Genomic DNA, 11115 nt, shown 5'->3' with positions numbered 1-11115 from the left:
CTCTCCTCATTTTACAGATGAGGAAACTGAGGCCCAGAGAAATTGAGAAACCAATCTAAGATTCGCAGAATATTCTGGTACAGCAATTGAACTCTGAGGTTTCTGGATTCAAAACACAACGGCTACTCTTCCCACCCATACTCAACAGAGAGAAGTTAGAAAGGCAGGCTGGGGAGAGATTGTAAAGGCCTCTGAATAATGATAAGTTTATATTTTACCCTGCAGGTAGTAGTATGGTGGCTACTTGTTGTCTTAGCCAAATCCTTACAGATTCAATATGCTGAGGCAAACAGATAAGCCATTTCTGACTCTCCTAAAAAAAAAGTTCATGAGTACATCTAATCCTCAAATGAGAGCAAATAATCACAATAAACATGAAATATATCTTATTTGCTGTTTTTACCCAGTTTTATAAATGTTCATTATGCAATTAGACCAGGATCTTTTTATAAGATGAACGTCAGTCATTCACGAAGGATACAAATAAACTGATTCCCTAACTACCTGTCTGTACCTATAGACTTTTTTTTTTTTGTACCTATAGACTTTATACTGGAACAGAAAGTAATATCACAGAAGGTTCTAAGTCTAATTTTCTGTACTAGCTTACTAATGTATCTAACACATATTAATTGAGCACCTACTGTGTGTTAGGCCTCATGCCAGGAGCTAGATATTCGATAAATGAAAATGACATGACCTTATCTTTTTCTGAAAATTTATTTATTTATTATTTATTTATTTGTTCATTTATTTATTTATTTGACACACAAAGAGAGCAGAAGCAGAGGGAGCAGTAGAGGGAGAGGGAGAAGCAGGCTTTCCCACTGAGCAGGGAGCCCAATGTGGGGTTCGATTCCAGGACTCTAGGATCATGACCTGAACTGAAGGCAGACACTTACCTGACTGAGCCACCCAGACACTCCAACACATACTTATGTTTATAGGGCTTACAGCTACATACAGCAAAGAATCTAGGCAAATATAGTGCAGTGTGATAAAGGATACAATATAAAGATACAGAGAAAACAGAGGGAGGTAGCAGCACATAACTGAGACCTAGGGTTGAGGAGGTTTCCTTGGGAGGTGTGCAGGCTGAAGGAGCCATGGAGTACAATAACGTCAGGACTGGGATGCATGGATTCTAACCCCAGCTTTGGGTTGGACTTACCAGGGGAATTTTTAAAACTAGTGTTATCTGGACTGGACCCTGGGCCAATTTGATCTGAGTCTCTGTAAGGGCCAGCAAACCATGTTTATAAACATTCCAAGGTGACTCCAAGGCACAGCCAGATTTGAGAATTGCTGACATTGTTACCAAAAAGTTTTTCAGAGTGGAAACTAAGTAAACATCTCTAAATACAGATTTAAGTCCTGTGTAAATTTGGAAGTAAATCATTTAAAAATTATCTCTTAGTCACTGTAATGTGACTTTTATCTTAATTATCTTGGAGTTCAAAAATATTTATGGCTACGGGGAGATAATAAATCTTCTTTACTAAAAAAAAGAGATGCATCTGAATAGTCTGAATATTGCTGGCGTTTCCTAACAATTGGGAGAAAACTGTGTAATTATCTCTTTGTGTATCAATATTTTCTGCTCTCCTGTTAAGGGCAGTGGAGAGGATTATTCCTTGTTCCCCCTTTGAATTTGGAGTGGCCGTGTGACTTTCTTTAATGAATAAATAGTGGACAGAATTGATGGGTGTCCTTTCCTTGAGGAAATATTTCAGGCTGGTCATCTTATGCTCTCTTCCCCTGCCTCAGAGTAACCAAGACTTGTGCTGACATAGTAGCATTATAAGATGGAGGGACAATGAGGTCAAAGCAACCTGGTATGCTGAACCACCAGGTGAAGGGTAGTCACCTTCCAGAGCTACTCGGGCCTACAGTGGACTTTGTGGGCTCAAAAAATAAATATTTGACATTTAAAACTGCTAAGATGTTAGGGTTGTTTGTTACTGCAGCATCATCTAGCTTTCCTAAAAACTACTTCCTCAATAAGCTAGATCCCGATTTTTATATTTTCTTTCCCTGATCAACAGACTTCCTACTCACCTACTAATTCAGGATTAGTGTAAATAATACCTATCCTTCCTTCCTTCCTTTCTACCTACCTTCCTACCTTCTTTCCTTCCTCTTCTTAATGTTGATTTTAAAAGCCATTAAGTGAGTCCAAGCAAGAAGGACAGTCAGAAAGTAGTTGGCTAGACTGTGGTACAGTAGATTAGAGGATTTTTTTGCATAGAGAAAAATTGTATAGAGCCAGATTTCTTGCTGCCAGATAAGGGAATTATACATATAAGATGGCTGACTCAGTGGATAGAGTGTGTGACTCTTGATCTTGGTTGTGAGTTCAAGCTCCATGTTGGGTTGGGTGTAGAGATTCCTTAAAAATTAAATCTTAAAAAAAATATGGAAGAAGGTTGATACCTTGGGTGGCTCAGTGGTTGTGCATCTGCCTTCGGCTTAGGGCGTGATCCTGGAGACCCAGGATCAAGTCCTACATCAGGCTCCCTGCATGGAGCCTGCTTCTCCCTGTGTGTGTGTGTGTGTGTGTGTGTGTGTGTGTGTGTCTTTCATGAATAAATAAATAAAATCTTTAAAAAATATATGGAAGGAGGATAATGAACCCTGTAGTATTAGGTTTGAACTCAAGGGCAGCCCTGTGGCTCAGCAGTTTAGCGCTGCCTTCAGCCCAGGGTGGGATCCTGGAGACCTGGGATCGAGTCCCATGTTGGGCTCCCTGCATGGAGCCTGCTTCTCCCTCTGCCTGTGTCTCTGCCTCTCTCTCTCTCTCTATGTCTCTCATGAATAAATAAATAAAATCTTTTTAAAAAAAAAATTTGAACTCAAATGGAGGTACTGCTCTGAACTCATCCTTTATATACATAGAGATGTAGATACCTGCATATAAGACACAAAGAAAAATGAGTATAGATACATCTATGTTCTATCCTACTTCTTTCTACTGAGAGATCCTGGAGGCATCAATAGCTCATAGCAGTACACATACCTAAAAAAATCTTGATTTCTTGATTTTCATTAATAGTTAGAAGAGGTCTTAGAAATGACAGATTTCAGAGCTGGGGCAGCAAATTTACAAGATGAGTAGGAAGAATGATTTGATGTCAGGAAGTAATATGGCACTCAAAAACCAATAGGGGCATGTCAAAAGGACATAGAAAGCCCATTTGAAAGGCCAACCACTGGGCACATCTGGAACAATTTGAATATCAAAATAAACAGTGATGGGAATGGATTGTAACCCATTGAATACATATCCTTGCAGATTTAAACAAACAAATGAATAAGTAAATGAGGAGAAGAAAAGGCTCTTTTATAGCAGAATGCTAACTATTAAATATAGAAGAAATAAATAGAAAATCACCATTAGGCAACGCTCTAAGAAATAATTAATTCAGGCAAGAGATGTCAACGAATGCTAACATTTGTGGGTGAAAGTTAGGTGCAAATGGAATATTTACATAGTTGCAAAATATCTCCCTACCAAAGACAACCATAAAGGGGAAAAGAATAGTTTTCTAGTGAAGTACCTGAAATTAGGGACCCTAAATTTTTTTTAAAGTTTGTCCTTAAGTTCATGTCCTAATTTAAGTATGTGCAATCACTAAATGCTTTCAGAACTGAGGGGTTCGGGTGCCTGGGTTGCTCAGCAGTTAAATCTACCTTTGGCTCAGGGCATGATCCCGGGGTTCAGGACTGAGTCCTGCATCAGGCTCTTTGCAGGGAGCCTGCTTCTCCCTCTGCCTGTCTGCCTCTCTCTCTGTTTCTCTCATGAATAAATAAATAAAACATAAAAAAAAAAAAAAGAACTGACGGTTCTAGCGAATTACCAGGATGGCAACTAGGTCAGTGTATAATATGAGCAATTTACCAAGAAATTATTTTCATCCAGGTCTTTAGTAATTCGATTGGATATCCAGAGAATATATGCCAAAAGAATATGCCAACAGAATGACTCAAGAGGCCATTAAATTCAGATGTAAAGGAAAAACAGACGCCAAGCATTGAGCCTTTTCTCCATGCTTAACACAAGTAAAGTCCTTCACAGAAGAACATCAAAGATTTTTCTAAATCCTCCTCAAAAAATATAAAATATTACTTTCTTTCTTATCATAAGCAGTCTGAAAAATAAATAAGAGAAAGTTTTATTAAGCAAATAAGTTATCCTTCTCTCTCAATAAACATATCATTTGCAATTTGTGCCAAAAAGAGCTGCTCTGCAACTTGCTAGTGAACAGGTATCCCATTGACAATCCCACCATACATCTCCTGTCACTGCCTTTTGGACCAAATTCTACTCATCTGCTGAAAGAGACATACCAGGGAGTTCAAAACTCTTAGCCTACTAAGTCCAGGGTCTGGTCTCTAAGTGAGCTTTCAGAGACTGCATTCCAGTCTCAGATTGCTTTTCTCCACAGCAGCATGTGTAATCTATCCACTGTCACCACCAGTCACACAGCAAGGGATTCATATTGAATGTCTACCCCTGTCAGGGATGAGAGCCAATCCGGACACTACACTCCATTATGGGAAACACAGAACATAGAGAAGCAGAAGATCTGCCTCTGTCTAACATACAGCTATATTGAAAAAGTACCAGGATTGCCTGGGGGACTCAGATAGTTAAGTGGCTGACTCTGTATTTTGGCTCAGGTCATGGTCTCGGGGTCCTGGGATCGAGCCCCACATTGGGCTCTATGCTCGGCAGGGAGTCTTCCTGAAGATTCTCTCTCCCTTGGCCCTTTCCCCCACTCACTCACTCTCTCAAATAAATAATAAATCTTTAAAAAAAGAAAAAGTACTAGTTATCAATATATCTGCGATGCCATTTAATATCAAACTGCTTTCATAAAAAGCAAAGGTAAGAAAAGTGTCACCATTCTGAAAGTTTCACAAAAAGTTTTTCATTTATCTCGACATTGAATGACTTTGTGGACTCCTTAGAAGTATATTAAAATGAATAAGAGCAGAGACAGGCAAGTAAGATAGCAGATAAGTTTCCACTCAGCATATTTTCTTTAACTCAAAGCTTTAGGCAACTTAAAATCAGATATTATAAACAATTCCTTGGCCATCCCTTGCTTATTTATGTGCTAGGGCTGCCATTACAAAGTACCAAAAACTGGGTGACTTACAGAACAGAAATTAATTTTTTTGCAGTGCCGGAGGCTAGAAGTCCAAGCTCCAGGTGTCAGCAGGGTTGCTTTCTTCTGAGGCCTCTCTCTCTTTGGCTTGCAGATGGCCATCTTCTCCTTCCTGTCTCTTTCCAGGGTGTTCCTTCTATGTGTGCCTGTGTCCTGATCTCTTTCCATAAGAACACCAAAAGGATTATGATCACCCCAATGACCTCCTTTAATCCTTTTTTTTTAAAAAGATTTTATTTATTCATGAGAAACACACAGAGAGAGGCAGAGACATAGGCAGAGGGAGAAGTAGGCTCCCTCCGGGGAGCCTGATGTAGGACTCCATCCCAGGACCCCGGGATCATGCGCTGAGCCAAAGGCAGATGCTCAACCACTGTGCCATTTAGGTGCCCCAACTTCCTTTAATCATAATTATCTCTTTAAAGGCCCTATCTCCAAATATATTCTGAGATAACAGGGTTAGGACTACAACATAGGAACTTCGGAGAACACATTTCAGCCCATAACACTAACACTAGATATTGCTTAAGAATTATTTTTTGTTGCCTGGATTAGGCAAAATCCACACATTTTCAAAAGTGGCATATCCAATAATGCCAGAGTTATCTTGACAACTTCAGTGCTGAAGTCACATTTCCTAGCCCTCTAATTCAGACCTGGCATCTCTCTGTACCAGGTCTTTGGGAAATCAACATTGTCATTATTCCAACTTGATCTGTATCCTTCGTGAACTTAGAAGGTTTTTTTTTTTTTTTAAGTCAAGATACTATAGGGCTTAAAAAACAAAAGATAATATGGGCTTGAAGATATGACTGAGCCCTCTGTTAGTACTTATGGTGGTTTTAAGAGTAGCTGAGATCCAACCTAAGAAGATTCCCACCAGAATCACAATCTCATGGCCACAATTTCTAGATGAGCAAAGACAGCATTTGAGAACCTAGCCTTAAGGATTGCCTTTTCCGGGATCCCTGGGTGGCGCAGCGGTTTGGCGCCTGCCTTTGGCCCAGGGCGCGATCCTGGAGACCCGGGATCGAATCCCACATCGGGCTCCCGATGCATGGAGCCTGCTTCTCCCTCTGCCTATGTCTCTGCCTCTCTCTGTGACTATCATAAATAAATAAAAATTTAAAAAAAAAGGATTGCCTTTTCCAAAATCCAGTGTTATAATACTCAGGTAGGAAGGTTCTGGTGAAACTCTCATACATTACTAGTGAAATGGAGTATAACTTGACATTAGCTGTCAAAAGTAAAAATGTATCAGGACACCTGGGTGGCTCAGTCAGTTAAGCATCTGACTCTTGATTTTAGCTCAGGTCATGATCTCAGGGTTGTGAGATGGAGCCCCATGTCAGGCTCCTCGCTGGGCATGGAGCTTGCTTAAGAATCACTGCCTCCTTCTCCCTCTGCTCCTACCCCCTGAAAAAAAGTAAAAACGTGTATACATTTTGATTCTGAAATCCACTTCTGAGCACTTATCCTACAGAAAAATGAATGTATGTATATATTTGATATTATATATATAGTGATATAATGGGTAGAGAAATTGATTCATCACAGTAATAGTTATAATTCAAAAGATGAGAAACAAATGTCCATCATGAGAGAGTGGTTATATTACTCCAACATATGGATATGATAGGGAAGTATGCAGCTGTTTTAAAACTAGGTGATTAAGAAAAATAAAAATAAAAAAATAAAAACTAGGTGATTATATTGCTATTTTTGATCATGGCTAGCTAGGTTATTCAGATCAACCCTTTCAGTGAAAGCAATTAAAAATGCTAGCTAAAAAAAAAAAAAAAAAAAAAATGCTAGCTAAAACATTAAAAAATATATATCCCTTAAGACAAGGAAGATCTGACAAATGGAAAAGATATCTAAGCCAAAAGCAGAAAACTAGAGGGATGAATTTGTAATAGCCACTAATGTCCGGAGATAATTTGTCAATCCCAGCACCTTTGAACTTTTATATGTTGGAGTGAAAAAGAAATCAGAGCCCCCAATCCACCAAGGGGTGGGAGAGCTATAACAGAAAACCCCCACAATAAGACAGGACCCCAGTATAAGATGGAACCAGAACTAAAACCAACACTAACCCCAACTCCAGGGGAAGTTGCCTTCATACTGGGTTGAGCGGTAGGGGGAAACCCCACCCTGAGATTTGTTTTTTAACCACCAAGTGGCCCTCACAAAGATTTTTACCTCAAATTTACATCATGTGGGTGGTCTGAAAGAACCTAGGTGGTGAATTTAGCAAAGTGTTCCCAGACTGACAGTACAGTTATTCATGTGGCAACAACAAAGACAAATCCTGTCTAGAAGGGGCACCTTTACTCATGGCCTCAAAGAACCCTCACCTATCATTTTTCAAAAGCAATGAGAAGCATACGTGAAAAATAACTAAGGATCCAAGAAAATTAGGCCTTATGAACAAGAACAGCAGAAATCACAGAAAGTAGAAACAGACCCACAAATAATTGAGGTGTTGGAATTTTTAGAAACAAGCTTGATAATGTCTGCAGATATGGAAAATGTAAAAAGTGATCTACCGTTTCTGAAAGTGAACTAAATTGAATACCTAGAAATAAAACTAATAAGTCAGGCTAAAAATGCAGCAGATAATGTCAACACCAGCCTTAGACAGAAGAAAGTATCTGGAACATAGCAAAAGAAAAAAAAGACGGGGGAAAATGGAAGGCATGGAATATAGAGTGGTAAGGCCTAATGTATATTTAATAGAAATTATATTTTCCATGCACTGAAAGAAAATAGCTACCAATGTATTTATTTATTTATTTCCCAGCAAAAATAACTTTCTGTAAAGACTTTCTGAGGAAACAAGTACAGATCATTTATTACCAGCTGACTCTCATTCAAAGAAATTCTAAAGAGGGTATTTCAGTAAGAATGTATGTGAGCTCAGATGGAAGGTGTGAGATGTCATGAGGAGTTAAACATAGAAAGAGAGAGAGGACAAAAGAATGGCAAGCAGCAGGTGGGGAAGTGGGGTGGGATAAGAAGGTAAAGGCAGAGGGTTGGACAGAATGCATAAATCTCGCCTACACATATGGCATCTTCTCTCTCTGTCCTGCACCACTTTGGGAGTGGAATCGACAAGTGCCCAAATACAGAGTTAGTCATAACAAAACGAAAACCACCAGTTAGAAACAGATAACATCAATGGACAGTGATGTTGATCTATAGGCATGGGAGAGGGTGGTTGTCAAACATCCTGAGCTCATAATGTGACAAAGGGAATGAAAATGATATGAACACCAATAACGCTATTGAAAATGATAGGACCAAACATATGAACAGGGTTGTGAATCTGGACAACAAATATGTTTTTTAAAAAAATGCAGTCCTTATATGGAAATAAGAGCAAAAAGTTGTCATCCTTATCTCAATTCTGCCCAGTTCTGCAGGTCCTAAACCGCAATTTGTCAGTGGATCTTAAAGTGAAGTCTTTTTTGAGATTGGCTCTCTGTTGCCCATTTATTAAAGTGTAGCTTCTCCAGTGACCAGAAGGCTTGCATCCCTTTAAGGTCATCTGATGCCAGAATTAAGGTGAAATAATAATGCATAACTGTATTTTCTTGTATGTGGCTAAACACACTCTGGAAGGATGACCTCTGTGTGTTGGCAGCCAACTGGTTAAGGATGGAACTAAAGGAAAAGTTTCTGGTATTATTATTCACATGGTTCAATAATCTTTGAGTTTGCTATAAAATTTCATTAAAACTATTGTTTCTCCTTCTCTGAAAACCCCTGAAGACTTAGACTGAACAATATGGTGCCTCTTGGAAGGAGCCTCTCTGTTGTGATAGTGCTGATACAAATCTAAACCATATATGCCTTCCTGCCTTCAGTTGCACACTTCCCACCTCCTGTTGCTCAGCCACAAGCAACCCGAATCCCTCCTTGTTGCTTCCTCTGGGCCTGCCAGTAAAGTGACCCCTCCTGATGCAGGAATAGGCCTCTAGGCAAATTTCCCGAAAGAACTGAGAGGAGCTGCCACCAGTGTGACCAACTAGGGTGTCTCCATTTGCTCAGGACTTCCTCAGTTTGGACATTAAACATCTCATCCCCAAGGAATGAGAAAACACACCTGGCCAAATAGAAGCCAAAAGATATCAAATAGCCCATAAGAAATAATGAGCATGTGCTAGACACCCTCCTAAGTAGTCTATTCATGTAGCATCATTCGGCTTGTTGAACAATTCTATTTTAACTCCATTTCATTGATGCGAAAACTGAGACCCAGGGAAGTTAAGCAACTTGCCCAAGATTACAGAACTGGTCTGTGGTGGAGCTGAGATTCAAAGCCAGGTAGTCTGACTTCAGAGAACGTGTGCTTAACTACTTTATGACCCTGCCTTTCGCCATTATGTTCCCTACATAATTCCTATTCCCCAAATGTGCACCCTCTTCTGCCATTTCTTCTCTCTGCTGTCCCAGACTTTTATAAGTCACTTCTACACCTACCGTGTAGTTCTATTCTACTCTTCATTCATTCATTCATTCATTCATTCAATCAACAGACATTTTTGATGTGGCTACTACATGCCAAGGGTGTCTTCAAGAGCTTGCTGCCTAGAGGGGGTACCAGACATGTAAATATCAAAATCCAGAAATTCCCAAACTTTTTCAGTTCACAGTGCCTTTGGATTAATATTATGCTAATAATATTAGTAATATTTCACAGTATCCCTATATCAAAAGAAATACCTAATGGCTTTAAATAAAACCATTCATTTAGTTCCAAATAACTTAATAGCAGTAGTTTATGTAGTTTATGATATATATCTTTTGTTTCACCCAAGAATGAAAAGGATCCTGCAGCAGCCTTTAGTTCCCTGGGGCTCTCTCTGGGGCACCTCGGTACACTGTTTGAGAATTGTGGGCATTGTTAGTTAAGTGCTCAATACCTAGAGTTAGTTGCTTGGGTTCAAATTGTGACCCTTCCCTTACAGTGTGAGCTGAGATGCATAATGAGTCTTCCCTGAGCTTTAGCTTTTCTCACGGATGATGGAAATTATAATAATAGCAATCTCATAAGGCTATAACAAAAAGTTAATGAGTATATATAAACCCCAGAAAACAGTTTGTCATTTAATCTCTAGAATGGAAGCTCTCCTGGTGGGGATCTGAATTGTGTCTCTGGTGCCTCTTCTTTTTCATTTTTTCTTTTCTCTTTTTTAAATAAACCGCAAAGAGGGCAGTCCTGAGTCTAATGTAATTAACGGGGGCAAACCACAAAGGAAGTGAGATTTCTACAACACGCACGAAGCGGGAACAAGGTCTGTGCTTTAGACCAAAAGCTTGTGCCCCTTCTAAATTCTGTATGTTGAAACCTAATCCCCTGTTCGATGATATTTGGAGGTGGGGTCTTTGGGAGGGGATTAGATCATGAGGGCGGAGCCCCAATCATGGAATTAGCTCCATTATCAAAGAGGCCTCAGAGAGCTCCTTCACTTCCCGAATGATGACACAGTGAGAAGTCACCATCTACAAACCATTGAATCTGCCAATGCCATGGCCTTGAACTTCCCAGCCGCCAGAATTGCGAGACATAAATTTCTGTTTAAAAGCCACCCAGGTTATGGCATTCTGGTGTGGCAACCCAGATAGACTGTTGACAGTGTTTCCAGTTCCTGGATAAAAACCTCATTGTCATGATGGGAACGAAGGAGGAATGTGGTCTTTTGCACTTGCACTCCTGACACTTGGTGTATACTTTGTAAACAAGTTTTTATTTTTCTGGCCCTTTCTCTGTGGGTTTTATCAGTGGCTCCTTCCTATGCTGTATTAAGGTTTTAGCAGACGAAATCAGAGGCTGGACAATGTGGGGTGAGTGGAGGAAGCATATCCTCCATTCCCTCTGGTAGGCTTAATGCAGCTGTCATCCATCATAAGGGACTTCTCTGACCCCCACCAAAATGTG

This window comes from Canis lupus, chromosome 14 (genome assembly GCF_003254725.2).
Source record: "Canis lupus dingo isolate Sandy chromosome 14, ASM325472v2, whole genome shotgun sequence".
NCBI classification, from domain to species: Eukaryota; Metazoa; Chordata; class Mammalia; order Carnivora; family Canidae; genus Canis; species Canis lupus.
Note: the sequence above shows the minus strand (reverse complement) of the source record.